This window comes from Telopea speciosissima, chromosome 7 (genome assembly GCF_018873765.1).
Source record: "Telopea speciosissima isolate NSW1024214 ecotype Mountain lineage chromosome 7, Tspe_v1, whole genome shotgun sequence".
Classification (NCBI taxonomy): domain Eukaryota; kingdom Viridiplantae; phylum Streptophyta; class Magnoliopsida; order Proteales; family Proteaceae; genus Telopea; species Telopea speciosissima.
In genome coordinates this window covers 48,729,515-48,752,795 of record NC_057922.1, presented here as the reverse complement: position 1 = coordinate 48,752,795, position 23,281 = coordinate 48,729,515, and the positions used below count along the sequence as shown (strand labels likewise).

General features: G+C 38.9%; 1 long non-coding RNA gene across 2 annotated transcripts; it reads left to right on the top strand.

Annotated features, from left to right (window-relative positions):
- Positions 1-1,195: 1,195 nt before the first annotated feature.
- On the top strand, positions 1,196-22,835 carry LOC122669219. Of its 2 annotated transcripts, none has more exons than XR_006333982.1 (3): positions 1,196-1,208; positions 15,556-15,561; positions 22,755-22,835. It is a non-coding gene; the product is annotated as an uncharacterized LOC122669219 (long non-coding RNA). The 2 variants fall into 2 exon arrangements; XR_006333983.1 differs by lacking the exon at positions 1,196-1,208 and adding an exon at positions 2,213-2,244 and having other exon boundaries at positions 15,558-15,561.
- The last annotated feature ends 446 nt before the right edge of the window (positions 22,836-23,281 follow it).

The window sequence follows — 23,281 nt, the reverse complement described above, 5'->3', positions numbered from 1 at the left end:
AAAGAAGAGAGAAAAAAAAAAAAGAAAAAAAAAAGAGAAGAAGGTGAGTGTGTGCGTGCCATTGTTGAAGACTTTGATAGCTTCTGCAAGTGAGGGAAAAAGGAAGAAAAAAAAATAGAAAGAAAGAAAGTGTTGTGTGTGCACTCAAAGTGTTTGTGAAAACACCAAGGAAGAAAAAGAAAGAGAAGTAAACAAGAAGGAGAAGGGTTCCACTGCCAAGGAAGCCTTCCATAGCTACAAGAATCACTTCAGGTACCAGGAATTGATTCAAGTGGGTTATGAGTATTTTCATTGCTTGTATCAAATGTATTTCCTTGTTTCCATATCCATATGCTAGCCATAAGTTTTCAACTGTTAAAAACACCTAGGGTAGAAGGAATTTATTGTAGGGCATTATCTATAAGCCCAATCCTATTTTGTAATTGGTATTCAATAGGTGTTGGACATAGGGATAGGTGTTCCTTGGTAGCTACTACTATCTAAATAGCTTTATCGTGGGTGCGGTCTCCTACATACATAGCTAAATGAGTGAAGACCTTGCCTTTGTATATCAAGGGTGAAAACTAATGATGAGTAGACGCTGAGATCAGTGTGACCATTACTCCGTGCACGTAGAAGCACGTATATCTTGTGTACTATTGTGTGTGCTTTTATTGTGTTGTATATTGAAGTACCATGTATGCAAAGTGGGTGTGCATAGGCCTACCTTACAGTGCGGATGTGCATACACATGTGTGATTCGTTGAGGACCAGCATACAGTTGTGAGTGCCCGTGTAAGAAAGTGACAACATTACAGTTTGCTTGTGTGGTTGTGCTAGAACAATTACTGCAACCCATTGATAGTAGTTACATCAGCTCTGGGTAGCAATGTGAGGTTGTGCAATGTCAGTTGAGTAGTGCTACTCTTGTAGGAGTAGTGTGGGTGAGTGTCAATGTGTGCTATGAACTTTGTTAGTTAAAACAGGAACGACAAAAAATTGTGTTTGGAATGGACGTGTTTTAAACGGATCAAAACTTGAACGGGATGGTAAAAAATACGGTCAAATACGTCAAGAACGACAAAAGAACAAAAACGAATAGTACGTGTTTTAAACGTTTAAATTTGAACATTACGGTACCAAAAAATGGCAATATACATATCTAATTTGAGGATTATTACTTAACTAATATCTACATTTAATAATCATAACATCCAATTATTTAAAAAGTTTATTTATTATCATTTCACTTATCAATTAATCTCTTGTGATTTTATTTTATATTAAAACATTGAGGTTTACATTGGTTTATTGATTGTATGATAGGTTAATTGAGTGACTGATGATAGATCTTACAAGTATAATATTATAACATCAATGACATTGAAAGCATCAACATCACCAATCTCAAGCTAAAACTCATTCCTTCTGTCTATTAATGGGTAAACTAAGTTTTTTTTTTATGAAAATAAAAATAAATTACTTAGGATAAAAGAAAAGTATCTACATCATCCATATTAAAACAAAAATATTGATGACTGTGGATAGCTTTCCACGCAAATGGTGCCATCTAAAAACATAAGGTCATGTTAGAGGGTATCAAAAAATGAGTGTCATCCTATACATGAGTATGGAGATCAAACAATAGGGGCAAGATGTTCCATGACCATGTATCCTGTGATGGCTTCGGAACATAGTGAAGAACATCCTTGTTTAAAACCCAGACTTAAAAAATTCTTAAACCTAGTATGACAGCATGTTTCAAACCAGAGACTATAGACATGACCTCCGGCTCCAAAATATGGTGAGCAATCATAAAACCTGCAGCAGCCTAAAAGATTCGACCTTAATAAAGGGCGATATAAGTAAAATTGATTAGTCTCACATCGGACAATATATGAAGAGATAAACTGAGTAGTCTCTTATAAAATGCAAATGTGGGTAGAGGCTTTTGAGGCATAAATGCATAATAGGATTGATTCTCGGTATATGGGCTTAAGGGCCAAATATTATCATTAATTAATATTATGTTATGCCCATTAGTTCTATAGACTTTAATAATAAATTTCAAAATTATTTGTGCAAGTCTTAATTTACAGTATCTTTTTTTTTTTTTTTGAAAATAAAAAAATTGGAACATGTTTTATACGCGTTTAAAACGTAAAGCACAAACGTTCTCATTTTTCCCTGGCCTTTGAGTTTAGTTCGGTCATTCGTGTTTTAAGCGAGAAAAATATAAAATGTCATTTTATTCACTTTTAAAATGTGAATTAACTAACTAGGGTTGTGAATGCCATCATATTAGGAATCCTCAGCGATAATTAGGGAACAATAGTGAGCACAAAAATTTAGGAGAAATTTTGTGATCCTGATTCACTCCTCTCTCAGTGTCACCCTGGGAACAAAAATTGGTATCAGAGCTCTAGTACCCTAAGGAGGATATCTAAGGTCGTGTTTGGTTGAAGGATTCTGAGGAGTCGGATTCTTAAGAATCTGGATTCCGTAATTTTTCGCGTGTTTGATTTCTCGGAACACGATTCCATGTTGGATTCTAATAATCCACAAGAATCCAATTTTATGTGTAATTTTTAGAATCCACAAAAATTCACCCCTAGGGATGAATTCCAAAACGAGTCCAGATTTTTGGGCCCTCATACATATAGGTATAGACACTGAATTTTTGACACCCTCCCTGGTGATGATGACACATGGAGTACCGGCAATTTTTGTCTCAAGTACACAAAATAAAATAAAAAAGGAGAGTGCGTGGACTTGGCCCATGGAAAAGCCCATAAAGGAAAGTAAAGAGAGAAAAAAAAAAACCTAAAAGGTGGGGGTTTAAAATGGAAAAATCATTAAAGAAAAATAATAAGAATTTTTAAAAAACCCTAAGGAAGAGGGTAAAAATGGGAACCCCATTTAAAAAGTATGTCTAAACCTAAAGGGGGAGGGTAATAAAGGAAACTAAAAAAGGGAAAGAAGGAAAATCTAAAATAAGGGAGGGTAATAAAAGAAAATAAAAAAGGGGAAAGAAAGAAAATCTAAAATAAAGGAGGTTAAGTTGGGAAAACGTTGAAAGGGCTCCTCTAACCCTAAAAAGGAGGCGAGATAACGATTGAAAAAGAAAAGAGATTCCAATCTAGATGGGGGGGAGCCGTGATTCTCTAAGGAAAAGGCAACGAAAAGATAAAGATATAAAATAAAAAAAAACGAGAGAGGAAGGATGGTCATTCTCAAAGGGAACACAGAGAGGAAAAAAACGAAAAAAGGCAAGGAGAAAGAGGATTAAAAAAGAGAGAAAAACGGAGAGTAGAAGAGAAAAAGGAGAAAATCAAGGGAGAAGGGGGAAATCGAGAGTGAAAATAGAGTAGCAGAGGGAGGGTGAGGTAGATAGAGAAAAGAGTACTGAGACGGAAATGCTTGAGGCTTCCCTGAGCCAGGGTAGAAGATTCCTGTGAGTCATCGTCTCCTGCTTCTTTACTTCTCCTTCTTTGTCCTGTCGCTGTTACTTGGAGTCTCTGCGATCGAAGGTGGGTCTTCATCCGTCATCTCGGCAAGGGTGCTTTGTCTCCACGATCGATTGTAGCAAGGATCGGATCAGGGAGAAGCGGGATGGCTTCGAACTTTATTCCAGTGATTATAGTTTTATTTCAGTTTGTTCCTTTTGATTTCTTTTTTTTCTTTTTGTGTAATTAACTCCCACTCCACGTTATTCCCCAATTTGTAATAATTCCTTCCACTTTCTGGGTGTTGCCGATTGCGTAGGGAGCTCCAAGAAGACCTCAGATATACTATCTTATCCCTAATCATTTTATTTATTTTTCCTGTTTTCTGTGAGCAAGTCCATTTATGTTTCTTCGTTCTATTTCTCTCAATTTAGTTGTCCATTTTTGAACCCGTGAGGTGTTATATTTGCTGTAAATTGCTTCGGTTTCTTTTTTCCTCACATTCAAATGCTCTCTGCTATCATTTCTTTGCCCCTTTTGTTGTCATGCATAGTATGGTTTCTGTTTAGTATAATTCTATTTGTCTATATTCCATTGATGCTTATTACTGCCTTATCCTTGCTTTTATTTTGCTTATTAGCTTGTTCTTGCTTCTTGTCTATATGTGCTTGTTATCCTGCATCTGCTGCTTTTTATTCTTGTTCTGCTACAACTCATTTCAGCTTATCTATTGATGTTATTTTCAGTTTTTATTTGCTTTTTTCTTAACGAAATGGTGATGATCGATGGATTTGAATATGGGCCTGGTCCGATTCAAACCATGGGTCCAAAGATTGCAATGGCCCAAATCTTGATCCATCCATCATTTGTTCGGATTCCCTTTTGGATTGAATCTGGGACATTGCAAGATTCGGATCGGTGGGTTGGAGAAAATCAGATGTGTTGGCTCTTTGATTTTGTTGTTTTTTCCTAGCTAATTAATTTAGAATATATGTTTTAGGCATGGGTTTTCGGATAATGGGCCATATGATTAAAACCTGAACCTTTTGGTGTAATGGATTATGTGCACCCAATTTAGGCCCGTTTGACAAATCCCACTGCCCAATTTTGGAAAGTCTTTTATTTTCTTTTAGCAGCTTTGTTTGAGCCCATAATCCATCAATAGATTAAGGCTTGTGTTTATTAAGATTTGATTGGGGCTTTGGGCCAAATCTGGTTGTCTTTATGGTCCTGGGCCCATATCGGATTGAGTCATATGAACCCCATAGGTTAGACCGATTTGGCTTTAGGACTCTCTTTGAGTCGACTTGGGAAACCCATTGTGATTTTGGGCCGAGATTCAGGCTGGGCCTCCATCATTAATAAATCAATCAATTAAAAATTGGGCTTGGGCTCGAAATTATAAGACTTGGGTTTAGTTTAATTCGGATTTCGGGTGTGGGCTATATTTCAAATTTTGGCCCATTTTGATTTGGGGCCAATTGGCCTTAGCTTCGATTTGGGCATTGGTCCATCAACCAAGTTCGGATTGAGGGGAGAATTCGGGCCCATTGTCTTGGGCCCATGAGTGCATTTTAGTTCGCGATTTAGGATCTAAATTTATACTTTCTCAATTCATTCAATTTCGAATCATGGTTGTGGGTTTCCAAATGAATTTCTAAAATCAATTTTGGGTAGAGAATTAGAACATGTGCGAAGGAGTGAGAATGCCCATCTAGTGGCCTGAGTTGAAACACGCTGCATGTTGGGATCCCAGGGGACGTAGGCGCATAGGATGGGATTTGGGCTAGCCCGTCATCTAGCCCGTAGTTGTTTAGCAATTCTTTTATTGCTTACTTGGCATGAGTAGGATATGTAGATTTGCTTTCATTGTGTGAACTCCATGCATGCTATGTCTAGCCAAGTTAGAATAATTAAGTCATATGTTGATGTGATTAGATTGTATATATGTTCATCTTTTTTAATTAGTTTAATTGTTTGTTATGTCGATTTGATACCCTAGGGTAGAATGATATAGGAACTTGGTATAGGGTTGCCTAGTTTGCACATAGATACCTAGTCCTAGGTGCTCAGTTTTAGGATGACTTAGATCTAGAACAATTAATTTTAGGGTTGCAAGTAAGACTTATGCAAGCAAATGGTCAAAAGAAGGATGACCGGCTCTGGGCCAGGCGGACTGGGTGCCTAACACCTTCCCAGTCCGTAACTTGACACTTGTCCGATGATCTGGGTTGACCACGACCTTTATCCATTGAGTCATTAGTCTCTCCCCATCCGTGGGAGAAATCTGTGGGCCCTAGACCCTTTCTAGGTGGCGGCTTCCTACTGACCCGTTTACCCTCTTAGGAGGGATCAGGGTCCATTACTTTAGGGTTCACCGGTGAGATTCGGTTCGAACGAGAACCACCCCCTTGTCGGGGAATTTGGATTTTCAGAATCCATGGTTCTTACAATAGGATGGATTCTAGTGGACTCCAAAAATTGGGATTGAACATCAGCTCCATTGCTAAGGTTTCTCAACCATCTCGTTTTCTTCTCCAGCCTGGTTGCAACTCAGAGGCCAGGCAAATCGACTCCATTGCAAATCGAGAGAACTTCACTCAACCTAGTTACCATCTCTGCAACTAAATCGAATCCAAGTTTCTCTCATGATCGTTACCATCTCTGCAACTAAATCAAAGACTGCAACTCTCTCTTACAGATAACCTCTCTCTTACAGATAACCTCTCTCTCTCTCTCTCTCTCTCTCTCTCTCTCTCTCTCTCTCTCTCTCACGGTCTCATTCTCGTTCCTTCGTTTTTGTAACCCTAACATCTTCAACCCTCTCTACAACTCAATCGAAGACTGCAACTCTCTTACCGGTAAAATCTCTCTCTCTCTCTCTCTCTCTCTCTCTCTCTCTCTCAATAACCGTAGGGTTCTAATGAATTTGTCATCTGTGTACATATTTGGGTCATAGTGAGTGATCGATCATGATGTCTATCTAAGTCTAATTTTATGATGAAGCCATTAATTAATTAATATTGTAATGTTGGATTATGGATCGATGGCTAGATTTCCCCAACAAAAAGATGACCTGACAATGGCCATTTTTTATTTTTGCGACAATATATATTAATTTTTCTGCCTAATCCAGATATGCACATATATGAACACTGGAACTCTGATATTGAAATAGGCTGGAAATCCTGGACAGAAATTTGTGAAAACTTGTTCTTTGATTGTTTTTCTTATTATCCCTTTTGATTATGACTGTTTTGTGTGCTTAGGCAGCTTCTTTACCTATCAAAACTGTATAAAATAGATTAGAAAACTTATCACAACACTACTCTTGAACAATATCTTGATGACTACCTATAATCTCTATCAACAAAGTTTGAAATTTCAGATTTAGTCCTATATATCATCCAAGTCTTGGATGATTTTACTGCTGGTTGTTTTATGGAATATTTTACTACTGGTTGCTTTATGGATGATTTTACTGCTGGTTGCTTTATAGAATATTTTACTGAGGCCCCGTGATACATTAACTGACACAATCAAATGACAGCTAATTCCTTAGTTTTCAACAAGAGAGGGTAAACACTCCACGGTCAGCGATCATAGACATTGCTGAAGACTGCCTTACAATGTGTCCAGACTTGTATTCTTGGTATCTTAAACTGCTTTACTTGTTTGATAGCATCACAGATTGGCCTGACCTCCATCTTGATAGATGAGTCTGTTGGGAAGTGCTTGGTCCTTGCTAACACATTCACTCAGATGATTTCTAGTAAGAGATGCTGTTGCAGATGGTTTAGTAGCTGGGCTGAAAGCCCCATAGGGAATGCCTATCGAATGAGAAGGTAGTATTGGTGATCATTTCAAAGTTTATAAACTTATGTATATGGTAAGCTGTAATAATAATATATTTGAATGTTTGGCAGAAGAAGGAGCAACGATATTGGAAAGAGCATAGAGTTCTACCAATTCATGTAGAAGTAGCTATTTGGCTGGGCAATGAAGTAGCCACAGGGGCAGAATCCATACACCCTGTTGATACAGCCCATGATGAAGATCTTGAGTTGCCTTTCCAAGAAATGACATTTGATAATATTAACCTTGAGACTGAAGACTTGGATCTTGAAGGAGAAGGTAGTTCCACTCTCAATCAGAGTACTAGCCATTCACAGAAAAGGGCTTCTACATCTGGCCAAAGATAAACCCACTCAAATAAAAAGAAAGCAGGTGTTGATAAGGTTGCCAATCCATTAAAAATGATAGCAAAGGCAATATCTTTTATCAACCAGGGAAAGTAATTTAGCAACCAAGTTACATGAAGCAATTGATGCCACTTCAGGGATTGACTTTGAGAAACAAATGGTTATAAAAGAGTTTTTGTTGGACAAGAAGGATAAGGCTAATCTCTTCTTCACTACCCCTTTTGAAAAGAGGCCTCAAATGATTGAGTATTAGCTTCGACTGATTGGGTAGAAGGGCAATTTTATTTGATGCTTTGGGTGGAAGAGTGGTTTATAAACTTATGACTTTTTTTTTTTTTGATAGGTAAGGGGGATATAGGATGTGAACCAGGAGACTTGAACTCAAGACCTCCTGCTAGCAATGGGCCTTTACGCACCACTAGCTACCAAGTGCGCTATGCACTTTGTTTCTGAGATATTAAGCAATTGACATGGATATTTTGTGACTTTGTGTTTATGAACTTATGAGTTTATGTTTATATTTCTTTGGTAGTTGTCTTTACAATGGTATCTTGGAACAATATTACTCTTGGTACTGTTTGCTTCATTTTAAGAACAGCTTTATGTATATATTTCATTTCTGTTTCTATCATTGTTTTATGCTTGACATGGAGATAATAATTTTGATTATCTCCTAATATATTGAGGCATTATTGCCCTCCCTAATAAGGTCCTTCGACCTTTATTTGAGGCTGATCCAAGCCTTTTATTATCTGGGGTTTTGAAAAATCTCCTCAAATATTAGATGTGATCTCAGATTCTGTTTTTCTAGTTCTCACCTCTTAATCTGCCATTGGATCGTTTGCTATTTACTTATGTTCTTCAATTTCCAATGCACCCAGATGGACATTATTGATAGATGTGAAATTTGTCAAAGTCGATGTGACATATTTACATCAACTACGACGAATAATTTGGGAAGAAAATTCTTCAAATGCCTTGTTCACATGTCTTCTTTTATGTGGGTGGACCATTTAAGAATGTGTGATTGTGGAAAAGGTCAGTGCAAGGTCCGTAGGTGCACAAGAGGACCAGACATAGGGCGAGATTTTTGGTGTGGCCCCAATTCCACCGCAGTATGGCTATCATACAATTCTCCTCTTTAATATTATTATTATTGTAATAATTCATTCTTACTCATTTTTAACAAATTTTTTTTTTTTTCATTTTCTAGCAGGGAAACTATACTGGTTGGATCCTATCGTTGATGCAGTTCCAGCTGAGATTCCTCAGATTCAGGGTGAGGTAGTGTCAAACCTGTCTCTGACTAGCTGGGAATTTGAATGAAGGACAGGAATCCCTGGCACATTGTGGAGCATCACTCCAATGATTGAATTTAATGGAGAACCCCCAAGGATGTCCTCCTACATACCTGTCAGAAGATGGATTGCAGACCCATGCAGTTACACTATCCACAGCATCATGTACTGCATAAACTCTAAGTAATCTCTCTCCTCCTCATAAATGTGGGGCCCACACCTGGAAAGAGGTACATTTGACCCTGGGAGAGGTATAGGTATAAGGCCTAAAACATGGGCCAAGCCCCTGTGCAAGCACAGTGAGTTACAGCCTTGATGTATTCTCTGGGTGATGCACACATCACCCAGTGAATCGCCCAGAGTGGTAAAATTCAATATTTTAAACAGCAGTGATGTGGAAACCACCCATACAGACCATGGACACCCTCCAGAGGTAGATGGGAGTCTTGGGCACCACAAATTACCCTTGGACAACCAGAGTGGCCAGAATGGCCCAGAATCAGTTGTAAAAATGCATTCTAGGGGTGTGGCCAGGCTGCCAAATAGGACCTAATTATGACTGGTCTATAAATAGAGGGTCTCAGCCTAATTTTTGAACCCTTATTACTATTCAAATTGTGGGAGGGAGAGAAGAGAGAAAAGAGAGAAAAGGAGAAGGAAAAGAAGAAGAAAGGAAGGAGAAGAAGGGGGAGAGCATACCTTGCCTCCAGATTCAGCTCCAGCAGCAACCTCAGCTCAAATTCAGGTATACAACCATGTCCTTACCTGCTGCTTCTGCTATTTACTGTTTCCTCCCTTAGATCTCTGAGTTTTGAAGGTGAAACTGGTCATGGACAGCCCAGATCACCTGGGGGCTGCCATGTACTGCCTCAGATCTAACATGCAAACATATTACATGGAAGATCTGAGCTTTTTCTTAGGAATTTTCTATTGTTTCTTACTTGGGACTGAAATCTGTCCCTTTGCGCCAGACTGCACTGCCCTGTTACACCTAGAATAGGCAATTTGGGCTTGGATCTGTGCATGCAAGCTAGTTCTTGTCTGGATCTTGGCAGGGACAGCCTGCTGCAATGATTTGGCACGTAAATCTGTCCTTGCAGGTAGCCCAAACCGTGGCTTTATGCTGGATAACTGTTCTCTGTGCTGACTGGACAGCTCCTGGCTGCCAGATGGTGGGCCCAGGTCATGATCCATGTGGACCACTAAAAACCACTCCTCATAGGATCCACAACAACCCTACATGCAAGATGGGTCAACCTAGGCATAGCCTATGGTGAAAATTACAGGTTTTTGAGCCTGTTCACGTTGCAAACAAGCTCTGGGTGATGCACTGGGCGATGCACACATCACCTAGTGAATCGCCCAAAGAATTAAAAAGGGCTGTTTTGCAAACCAGACCATGGGGGCTTCCACCTGTGGACCATGAATAGTGTAAGGAGGTGGTAAATGACCAAAATATCCCTCCTCACATCTATCCACTATTATTTACACTTTGGGTACCCAAGTGGGCCCCACAGGGCCTGGCAACCCTGCCAGAGATGGTCCAGCTACACTTCTGACCTAAGGACTGAATTGTGAGACTGTCGGGACCATGTACTACGTATTACACTGGTAAAATACATTCCTGACCCTAAACCACATTCTCCGGATGATGCACCAGGACATGGTCCCAAGGCCCAGTGCAAGACCCAAAGAATTCCAAGTGATACTATAATGAGCACCGAGTCAGACCAGTGAGCCTAGATCAACACTAGGACATCCAAAAATAGTTCTAATATTTTATAACACATTTCTGATTTAATACTTTGGGATTTGATCCCGTGCTCGAGGTGCACTGCCAGACACCGGTCGGAATTGAAACAGCAACTGAACTTATAGAATCAGACCAAGGTGAGTGGAATGTCATCGCGTATGTAGATGTAACATAAATAATATGCTGAATTTAATTTTATAATATTAATACTATGATACACATTTAATTCATAAATTTTATAAATTCAATACAACTTTGTGTTGACTATTGGAAATTGTGTTTGAATATTCTATGCTGATTGTGAATGCTAGACTAGATGCCGTAGCCGGCTTGGAAATGAGGCTTGTGGTAGCCCGTAGAATGGGAGGCGGTTGACACCGCCTGACTCATACGATGCCATATAGACATGGGGTTAGCATTTCATCACCCGTGCTACGCACCCTTGCCAACAGGGGTTAAGGTGTTGGATGCCTGTGGGGGTGACCGTATATATATATATGAGAAAAGAAAAAGAAAAGAAAAGAAATATGCTTGCACCAGAATGGTGATTATGGGCTATATGCCAAGCTATAAGCCAGAAAAGAGAAAAAGGGACGGATGCCTCACAGGTTAATCACAGAGGGCTGGTCGGGCTGACTTTGGTGAATGAATGCGGGAGCTGACTGGTCCTCTCCGACAACTCAATGGGTGTATTGCGGGAAGGGGTTAAAACCCCGCACTAAGAATACATGTATTGGGGATTGTAGTAGCACTAACCTGCCTTAGTTATGATGTTAGGTGGCTAATAAATTAAGGATGTCAAACGATGTGGTTCTGGTTATTTGGTTCGGTTGCGGTGCGGTTTACATTTTGATAAGGTGAAATCAAAACCGAACCAGATAGGAATTAGCCAAAACTAGAATCGTTTTTCATACGGTCCGATTTTACCAGTTTCTATGCGATTTTCGTTATCCGATTCACAACCGGTTTACATGCGATTTGTGTAGTGTCGTTTTGGGAAACAATAATGAAGACAACCTTGGTTTTCAATACCTCTATATTCCCGTGTTTCCCCATTCTCTCCTGGTCTCCCCCCACTCATCATATTTCCTATGCCTATGTGATAAAAATAAAAAATTCATCATCTTCACCCGTCCTTTTCCTTTCCTATTCTTTGTTTTTCCATGTTTTTTTCTTCTTCACTCTCACATGATGTGCAAACTATTTCTTCTATTAAAAAGTAGGATTTTGTTAATCCATTTTAGCATCATCCATAATTTTCAATTTATACTTTAACTAATATAATATATAGTTAACCCATGACATTTTACTTAATTTATGCTTCAAGTTGATGCAATAATTATATGTATTAAATTAATTATATGTTATTAATTAATCCAATTGATGCATGAGTTAGTATTAAAGTAAGAGGTATCGGTTTCTATTCGATTTTTTCGGTTTCTTATTCGGTTTAGAACCGCGGTTTTGCAGTGAAAGTCAAAATCAAACTGGAAAAAGAACCTATGAAATCAAAATCGGATCATTTTTCTGCGGTGCTGTTCGGTTCGATCGTAAACGGTCGGTTCCGATTTTAATATTTGGTTTCGGTTCCATTTTGACATCCTTATAATAAATAACTGGAATGCATTTTCATGTAGGATCCATATGATTGTGGTTGCATATACATGCATGATGATATGTTTCATTCACGGGCTCAGTGGGGCTCACACTCTGTTATATGTGTTTTTCTATTAGATGATTCTACAGGTCGATGTCACTATGGCGGGGAGGCTTATTACGCAGAGGAGAGCCATAGTGGCTATGATGATATTGGTATGGACCCCGACGGAGGTCATACCGTTGATGCGAGTATTCTCAGTGGTTTCTGATGATGACCCGTGAAGGGTCTTGATAATGCTTTTGCTTTGGGGACTCCTTTTTGTTTGACAGGAGTTTATCCCCGTTCCTGCTCTTAGTTTTCTTCTTTCTTTTTAGAGCTTGAGTTACCTCGCCCTGTGTATATTTTCTTTTTATTTCAGTTGATGTATATATTAGCTTTTACTGTTCTATTTGTGGGTGTGAGAGAGGGAATGATTCAACTTACTATTGTATATAACATCATTTCCTGTACTGCTACGCTTCTCTTTTCTTTTAATGTAAATATAGTTTCTGCAGTACTCTGAGTTGTACTTATTGTATTACGATGGATGTGTGTTTGTGAATGGAGTAATTGCTTCTAGATCCATGGGATTTTGTGGATTGTCGGCGTGCAATTCGGGTCACCTACCTAATCCTCCCAAGGAGTGGTTTTGGGATGTGATAGACAGTGATAGCACCATTACGGAAATCCATCAGGGAGAGAAATTCAGCTATACCATCTATCTATGAGGTCTATCTGGGAGAACATGATTACGACATAGGTTGTGTGATTGATCCAATTACTTATTTAGGCGTTGTTTCTAGTTCTCAGTTAGATTTGTGGTTAGATGTGATGAGAGATGATGTGTAATCGATTAAACATAATGATGTTTGGGAGCTTGTTGAATTAAACCTGAGGGTTTTACGGTGGATGGTTCAGACCATCTTGTGTAGAATCAAGAAGTCTATTTATGGTCTCAAACAAGCTTCCAAGCAGTGGTATTTGAAGTTTGACAGTGTCATGACTTCATTCGGTTTGGTGGAAAACAAAGTGGATTAGTGTATATATCACAAGGTCAATGGGAGCAAATTCTGTTTTCTCATATTTTATGTAGATGACATCCTGCTTGCTAGCAGTGACCTAGGAATGTTATATAACACAATTAGGGTTGTAAACGGATTGGATTCGGCTCGGATAGTGTTATATCCGCATTAGTATCCGATTAGCTATCAGACGGATTCGGATAGTGCTAAACGGATACGGACACGGATACGGATCGGATATTTTATCTGTTTACATGTAAATATAGCTTTTCGGATAGTTATAACTTATCCATATCCGCATCCGTTTAGCTTTCAGACGGATTCAAATAGTGCTAAACGGATACGGAAACAGATTTCGGCTATTCATTTACACCTCTAAACACAATGCAACTATTATCTAGGGAATTTGACATGAAGAACCTTGGTGAGGTTTCTTTTGTCCTTGGCATTGAGATCCATAGGGATCGTTCTCGCCGTTTACTAAGTTTTTCTCAGAGGGTTTATGTTGATCGTATTCAGGAGAGGTTCAGCATGCTGGATTGCAAACCTAAGAATGTTTTTATTCTCCATGGTGACAAACTGAGCTCGACACAGTGCTAGAAAAATGAAGCTGAGAGGGATGAAATAATGAGGTGCCTTATGCTAGCGCACTAGGTAGTATCATATATGCATAGGTCTATACCAGACCGGATATTGCCTTTGTTATAGGTCTTCTTAGCAGATATCAGTAAGATCCTAGTCTTAGCCACTAGGTTGCTACCAAGAAAGTATTGAGGTACTTGAAGGGGACAAATGATTATATGCAACATAAAGACACGTTTCTGAACTCAAGCTGGTGGGTCATACAGATTTCGACCTTGCTGGCTGTGAGGATGATAGGACGTCCACATCTGATTATGTTTTCTTGATGGCAGGAGGGGCAGTATCATAGAACAGTACAAAATAAACATTGGTGACCACTTTGACTATACAGGTAAAGTTTGTAGCATGCCATGGGGCTGATATTCAGGTTATTTGACTCAAAAATCTCATAAAGTAGTTGACCATTTTAGATTTTGTGGATAGACCATCCAGATATATAGTGATAACAGCTCTGGTGTGTTGTATGTAAACAATAATAAAGGACTTAGAGGGTCTAAGCATATGAAGGTCAAGTATTTGACCATAAATGATATAGTAAAGAAATGTGACATTGCAGTGGAGCATATTGGTACAGATGATATGGTTACAGATCCCCTAACCGAAGGTCTTCGCCCTTATGTTTTGAAAGACATGTAATAAGCATGGGCTTAGGTGCATCATGGGATGCGGTTGGTTAGTGGGAGTTGTTTTTGCTCCATTGTAAAATGAAGTTTCTTTTCATCTATAAATTTTTATCGTATGGTAAACTTTAGCTTATATATATATATATATCAATTGTCAATGCATGCAAATTTTTTTTGAACACATGGGTGTTTCATTTATTGACATGATGTATATATATCTAATTTTAAAGACTTTAGGAATGCGTTAACCTTAAGCAAGGCTGGGGCATTAAGTTATTAGCCTAAAGGTATGTCTTATAACACATAAAGTAAAACTCGAGTTATTCAAGATGAGACATACAGATTCGTTGGAATCATAAAGATTATTTCTCTAGTGAGCCTGTGCTACTTAAAGAAGAGAAATTTTGGACTGACAAATGGATAATACATAAGGAGTCACTATGTAAGTATTATCACGTTGCCACACTACCACATTGCATCCATGTTAGTAGAGTTGAGGGCTTTCATGACCATGGAAGGCTTTGTGTCGTTTGATCATAGATGCAGTTACCGCCATGATTCGGTGTTTAAAACTCCATGGTACATGATTGATTTTCTAATACGACCTCTAAACCAATTTGTTTTTAAAATTGTGCACATAAAGTTTTCTTAAAGGGTTGTTAGCCTGTGATTTGTTTTGGTCAAAATTGTTTTTAATTCTTTTTAAAAAATGAGTGATTTAATATAAGTCTAAGTGGGAGAATGTTAGAATAGAATTATTATTCCCTAATATGGACTAATATTAAATAACCTAAAATTCAGACTAATTATGGTATTGGTCTAACTAAGGAGGTCATTGGGTTATATTAGGAATCCTATGTGGACTGGATTTAGTGTGGGTAGATAGATTCCTATTGGGACTGTGATGAGTCAGACCCTATAGGAACCCTATAGGAATTACTATATAAGGAGAGCTAGGTCCCCCCTCTACCCATAACAACTGATTATTCTCAATCTCTATTGAGGAGTGCATTCTGGACAGAGAGGGAGATATTCAGTACGTGTTCATCATCCATGTGCATACAGTATTCTCATCAAGCCAGTTACTTTGGGAATAGAGGGAAAGCACTTAGATCTTTGGTCTTTATTTTCCGCTGCGAACATCGTCACCATGGATGCGAAACAAGGTTGGCGGTTCTATCCATGTTTTCTATTATTTATTTGATTGTATTCTTGGACGCCCTATGGAGATCCTGGCTTTTGGGATTTTGTCCCTATTCGGATCAAATTAACCTAACAATTTTGGCCTTCAAAGTATCACTCTGTTTTAGGGGGGGGGGGAATAGCATTACAATTTATTAAAAAAATAAGAAATTAATAACAACAACAATATAGCAGTTTTAGCAGTAGTGTTTATCTTGAGATCCAGAGTCTCTAAACTGACCAAGATTTTGGTACTAGTCGAGTGAAATGTCTTCATGTTAGCCAAAAAGCTTTTCTAAAAAAAAAATGCTTTCTTTGGTCCATTCACAATTCCACATATTTTTCTTTCTTTTTCATTTCTTCAAAAGCATCTATGGTTTTGAATTTGTAGATTAGAGTAGGCCCATTGTAAATTGCTTTACCCTTCTTTACTGTTACAAAGTGGTAGGTGGTAATTCTGTATCAGTTAATTACCCATGCCATGGCCTCCAAGATATTATCTGAGGGGATATCCTTTTCTTACATTTTGGCACAACGGCCCCATAGAAAGAGAGAGAGAGAGAGAGAGAGACCACATAGGATCCACGGGAAATAAAGAGTAAAGTAGCAGAGCCATATTGACTGACTAAGTTGAATTTATGTCTCAATTCCCAAATCCTTGTGTTTGATTTCTAATTAAACCCCTTCTGAGTAGTCCCATTCATTCTCTTGCAAGAGTTGAGCATCGATCCTTCCTTATTCCCCAACCAGAGAGAGAGAGAGAGAGAGAGAGAGAGAGAGAGAGAGATATGGCTGAAGCAAAAATAGTTGCAGGCCGGAATTGTGGTCAATGGTGTGGGTGAGATCCTGAAGCAGGTGATCTCCATGGCAACCGAGGAGATTGGGCTTGTGTGGAATGTCAAGGAAGAGCTGGAAAAGTTAATACTCACTGTGACTGCTATCCAAGCATTACTAGTGGATGCTGAAAAACAACAAGAAGAAAAGGAGACGGTGAGACCAAACCACAAGACTGAAGGTGACAAACAGCAAGGTGAGCAACTTCTTCTTGTACTCAATTTCAGTTCCTTTTAAGTCAAAGATGGCTAAAAAGATCAAGAATATAAACAAGGAGTTTGATGAAATTAAAAGTTACATGGATTCATTCAGTTTTGCAAGTGCTTCTATACTACCCACAAATCTTCAAAATAGAAGGACCACCACCACCACCATAGAGACATTCTCTTTTGTAGATGAGTCTGTGGTGGTAGGAAGGGATGTTGACAAGTCAGAGATGGTAAACATGTTAACTAGCTTTGACAATCAAGATATTATTCTTTCGGTCCTTCCCATAGTTGGAATGGGAGGGCTTGGAAAGACCACACTTCCTAAACTTGTCTACAATGATGGTCTTGTTGTCGATCAACTATTTTGATAAAAGAATTTGGGTCCATGTCTCTAGAGATTTTGATGCCAAGAAAATTTTGACAGAGATCACTGAATCTGTTACCAATAGAACGTGTTAGTTTTCATCTGCTGATGTGATACAGAGGAATCTTAGAGATGAGTTGTGTGAGAAGCGGTTTTTACTTGTATTGGATGATATATGGAATGATGACAGTGAGCAATGGGATATGCTTAAGACTTCATTAAAAATTGGTGCGAGAGGTAGCAAAATCATTGCTACTATTGTTGTTGAAGTTGCATCAATGATAGGCACACTTGTTACATACCACCTTAAAAACTTTTCAAAAGATAACTGTTGGTCCATTCTCAAGAATACAGCTTTTGGAAAAGGAGGGGCTTATCGAAGAGACTCCAAAAATGGTGGCAATAGGGAAAGAAATTGTGAAAAAGTGTGGAGGTGTGCCATTAGCGGCAAAAATATTAGGAGGCTTGATGCGTATCAAGAAAAATGAACAAGAGTGGTTATCAATAAAGAATAGTGAGATTTGGGCTTTACCTATGGATAACGATGGAATCCTTCCTACACTAAAATTGAGCTATGATCACCTGCCATCACCTTTGAAACAATGTTTCTTATATTGTTCGATTTTTTCAAAGGGTGCTTATATCCCCAAAAATGTACTAATCGGACAATGGATGGCATTAGGGTTCCTCCAACCATCCGTACGTAGGGGGTAGGCCAATGGAAGATATTGGAAATGATTCATCAACTATTTGTTGTGCAATTCATTCTTTCAAGACACCGAGAAAGATGTTGGTGAGATATTTCAGTTCAAGATGCATGATCTTGTTTTTGATCTGGCACATTCTCTTTCAAGGTTTGACAATGCAATTGTTGGAGTTGCAGAGTTAAAAAAACAACTCTGATGTTCTTCATTTGAGATTATTGTATATGGATGGTGATATAAAAGAGATTCAAGAAGGCTTATGTACAGCAAGAAAGTTGCGGTCGTTGCTGCATTTGGAATGCATGGGATCCGGAACTTCCATTTACAGCAATGTCCTTGATATTATGTTTAAAAAATTCAAACATTTACGTGTTCCAACCACCTCTTGTGCCTAAACTTGAAAATCATATGAGATATTGAGCAAAGAAATGCTGTGAACTTCAACTTGCAAATCAATCAACAATTGAGCTAAGAGCATCTGAGCAAGAGGATCAATATATGTGCTAGCACTGGCAAATCTGTCTATCTAAAAGGTAACATTGTGTTTGGCCTTTTAGCCATTGTGATCACTTTTTAGTAATTGTGTTAGTGAAGGGTGTTAAGGTCTTGAACCTATGGTGAGTGCCTTGGGAGTTTGTAGAATTTTTTATGTTTGAGTAATAGCAAAGCCTATTGTAGTTTCTAGGGGTGCAAGTTTGGCACTATCGGCCCGGATCAGCCCTGGCCTGCCCTGAGCCCGAACAGGGACTGGGCGGAGATACCTAGCCCTGAGGGTGGGTCAGGGTTGGAAATTTTTGGCCCTGAGTCAAGGTAGGGTCGGGCCAAGGTTGAGGCCTCGTGCAGAGCTCGGCCCGGCCCAGCCCGACCCTGTTTGTATATATTATAAAATATATATATATATATATTATAAACTTTAAATGTCACACATATTTTGTTATATAATATATTATATATGAAAATAGTAAGTGATAACATAGTTTATTATAGTGTTATATTATGTAAAATTGATAGTTTTCTCCCTGACCCAGCCCAACTTAGTCTAATCCATACATCTCTCCTTTCCCCCACTCCATGATCAGGGCCAATCAAGGTCAGCCCAACCTGACCCTGAGGGCGGGTCAAGGTTGGATTTTCCAGGTCCTGAGTTAGGGTTGTGCTAGGCCTAGGCCCAGCTAAAGGAATTCAAGATTGGGGGATTAAAAACCGGGTCCAACCCGACCTTCTTGCAGCCCTAGTATTTTCCATGTTTATGCCTTTGAGCGTTTGTTGTTTCAGAGTTCTCTAGCTAATTCTCGCTTGGAGCTCCTTCTCCTGTATATTCTTTTTCTCCTCTTAATAAAGGTATTATATATAAGAGAAAATATATAAATATTAATAATAATTTGACAAGAGAGAGGAAATGATTATAACAGGCTTGCATTGGACCCAGGCTGTATTAGCTAAGATTGGTTCAGCTTTGATACAAAAACAAAAAAACATCCAGGCCGTCGGTCCTCGGTTTGGCAGCTACTAAAGCCGACAGGTGGGGTTTAAAACCCTATAATGGATTTAAGGTTTTATGTTTTGGGGAAACGATTTGGGGAAAAAGATGAGGGCAATTTGGCCATTTAAATCAAAATTCTAACGTTTAATGTCTACAATTAATGAAGTGGGTGTTTTTATTACTTAGTTTGGAAAGCAAGAGAGGTACGTGGAATTTCCCAAACCTGACGGGTGAAAGTGTACTTAAGTCATACCTCAGGGGAGGTACGTGATATTTTCCCATTTTTTTTCTTGGATAGGTTGTTTCGAGTCCGGATCAGCTCCAGACTATCTTGGACTCTTTGTGTACAATTTTGTGATGATACAGGTCGTTAGAGGGGCATGTGTGGAAGTAAAAAGAGACATGTGTCATCAGCTCCCAGTATGTGATGCCTTAATGTACAAGAACCGAGTTTGGGTTCAATTGAATGACTAGAGCCTGATTCAATCCTAGGTCAGTTCAGGTTCTCCTTTTTTTTTTTCTAATTGGGAAAAAGAGCACTACCTGGTCGCGTGTAGTGCGCGGCTCCTACGCCAAGACACATGGCAGTACGAAAAATGACCATTGTGGCCTCATGGAAAGGCGGAAATCTCTTAAGAGTGCAGTAGTCATTTTGCATGGCCCTATGACTATGCCCAGCAGTTGCACACCACACACGACCAAGTAGCGTTCTCTTTCCCTTTTTTATTTATAGAGTTTGCTGGAGGTTAAGAAGCGTCGGGGTCCTTTATTGCCGAGCTGCCCGTACACCGCACATGACCAAGTAGCATTCTCTTTCCCTCATTTTCTGGCGTGTATTACATGCAGGCCTTCCGGTTAAGGATAAAATTTCGAAATGGAGTCAGATCTATTGCACTTGTGCTTTCTATGGCACTGGTGTCGAGACCCAGTGGTACATTTTCCTCACCTATGATTGGGTTAAACATATTTGGGCAGCCAGTCCGTTGGGTCTCAGAACAGAGTTTATCAGTCATTCCTCCTTGGAACAATTCTGCATTTCTACTTTGATGAATTACAAGCTTGATAAGCCTTCCCTCACTTGTTTTTTTTTCAGTTTTTGTTATTACCTGTTATTTTATTTGGGAAACCAGAAATAATTTTATTTTCAGATTTATTAAGCCTAATCCTCTGTTGGTTATGAGGAAGGTGGAACTTTGGATGAAGGATTTACATATCTCTCCCCCCTCATTTCGCCCCTGGATGTAACAAATGATGATGTTGATATGTTTTTTCCGATTTTACCTACAATACATTTTCCTATGTTGATATGTGTAGGACACGACTCTAGGAGCATAGGGTCATTAAGGTGGGCCTCATGCATTTTGCTAAAGGCAAAAATTTATTTTTATCGCAGCAGGGACTTTATATCCGACTCACTTTTTGAAACAAGAACATTTTGGAATTCTTACAGGATTAGATCATGCTACGGAACTAGGGTTGAAGATGAAAGAAGTTTGGTGCTCTCACAAGAATCTGCCCGGTCTTCTTCCATCTCCATCCCAGTCTCCGTGGCCTTTGGAAATCATTAATCTCTTTTTGTAGGTGGCGGAAATTTCTAAAGAAGTATCCTTTTGTCTTTGTCATAATTACAAATTAACTAAACTATTGTGTTTTCGGGCCGATAAGACACTAAACACCAAGTCCAATTTTGTGTATAACCTTGATGTAAATTTGCCCTACAAGTAATATATAGTTTTTATTTTCTCATAAATAAAAAACCCTAAATGCTTTTCCCTCATGCAATATGGTCATAAGAAACCTAGCTGGGTCCCACCCTTGATCCAAGCACTAATCTCCAAATAAGTCATGAATTCCTTTGTGGAGAGCTTTTTGTGAAGTGTCATAAAGGATTTCTTTAATTTAATACGTATTCTACTACTTGATTTTTATTTTATTTATTTATTTGGAATTTGAAATTTTTTTTTGGATAGGAGGGGTTTGAAATTCTAGTATTTATGTTCTAGTTTTGCTACAATATGTAAAATGGTTAGACATTGGAAGAACACTAAGCGGTACCAAGTCGCTTAAGAAACTTTGACATGATGACCATCAAAAGGTTTATTAAAAAATTACTGAGTAGATTTAGTGTCTTAATTACTAACGTGTACAATATCCCATCCTCCAGACTCGCAATAATGAAAGGGGGCAAAAGATCATTATCTGGTCAAGTAACGCCTGTATCATGAGGTAGGGCCAATAAGAGTGTGTAGAAAAATTTGATTGAATGAGATTTTTTAGTTTATTAGGGGCTGATATCTTTCCTTCTCCTCTTGATAGAAAGAACATCATCACACTATTATATATCATTCTATATGCACCACTTTCTGTGTGTGCACAATGTCATGGATATCAATTTCTCTGTAATTATGTGTACACATGAGAGAAACTTCTTACCAACAATAAAATAAATTTAGATGTGCTTGGTCTTGTTCCTTGCCCCATCAACGATGCTTGGCCGTGGACTCTTCTCCTTCTTTGTCTTAAACTTAATTCTCTTGTTCCGGATGTTATTATCGTTTTTGTTAAACAAGGATAATTCTTCAATTTTGTGGCTGACCTATTTTGCAAATCTCATTATCATTCTCATCGTCACAGTCATTTCATTAGCATTCTCATCGTCAGTCATATGGGTCCCTCTTCTTTTACTTTCGTGAGGAAGAAACCAACAAGTTTTACCCAAATATGGAATGATTGGGAGTTAAAATAAAATTTTTAATAATCATTACTCCACGTGATTATATTACTAAATTTGAAAATTTCACTTCCCTTTCCATTAATTCCCCTTACAATCAAATGAAGTCCACAGGTTTTACCACATCTTGTGAAAATCATCAAAACCCTTTTGTATTAAGTTCAACTTTAATGGCATCATCTTAGAGATCTTGTTTAATAAGTGTTCAAAATTTAGAATTTATCCCCCTGGAGCTCTCTCCTCCTAATGCCTTGAAGGTTAATGAAAATAACCCAAAGCCAAGTAAAAAAACACATGACGCTATGTCGATTACTGAAAATCACCCAAATCCACCCCCATCCACACCCTGAGATGAGACAAGAAAACCCCCCTATCACAAGCCTCATAGCATCTACAGTTTTCAATTTTAAGGACAAAAGATTCAAAGAGGATACAATAGTAGAACTTCAAAAGCCAGTAACGCATTAGAAGAATCTAAAAATGAAGAAAAGGGTTAAGATACGCCCATTTTCATTAAAAACCACTTTCTTTGAATGGAAATATAGTAACAAAAGCAATCATGAAACAACTGCAACACCCAACTAGTAGGACTTACAATATCCAAAAAATCCTACCTTATTTCTATATATTATTTGTTTATAAGTTATCCCTCTCCGATCCTCACTTGTAGGTGCAGGGATCGCAGGTGCAGTTGGCTCCGCACTTGCACCCATCGTTCTCGGCCCTTGCAACCATCTTGGAAGCAGCCTCGAAGTACCTGAACAGGATAGAAAGACCAATTAACAAATAATAATGGATCCAGATCCTCTACTGCCGAGCTGCTCGGCAGGACCATGCTGCCCAAACACAGTACTACGTATAATGTCTGCCTTACCCCTGCCCGAGCGCCATGCCCAAGTGGGGGTAAGGAGGTCATTACACACAGCACCATGTTTGGGCAGCACGGTCCTGCCGGGCAGCTCGATAGTAGAGGAATACCAAAGGAGAAGGTTCTCTGTGCCGCAGCGCACATGGGCCTGCCACTCAGGGGGGCTGGGTGGTCATTGCACCCACCCCCATGTGCCTGAGCGCAGCCTACTGTCACAGCCTTAGACCTTACTAAGCAACCGCGCCGGCACTTAGCACTCACTCTAGCACTAAGTCAGCCTTTCACCAACTCTAGCAAGGGAC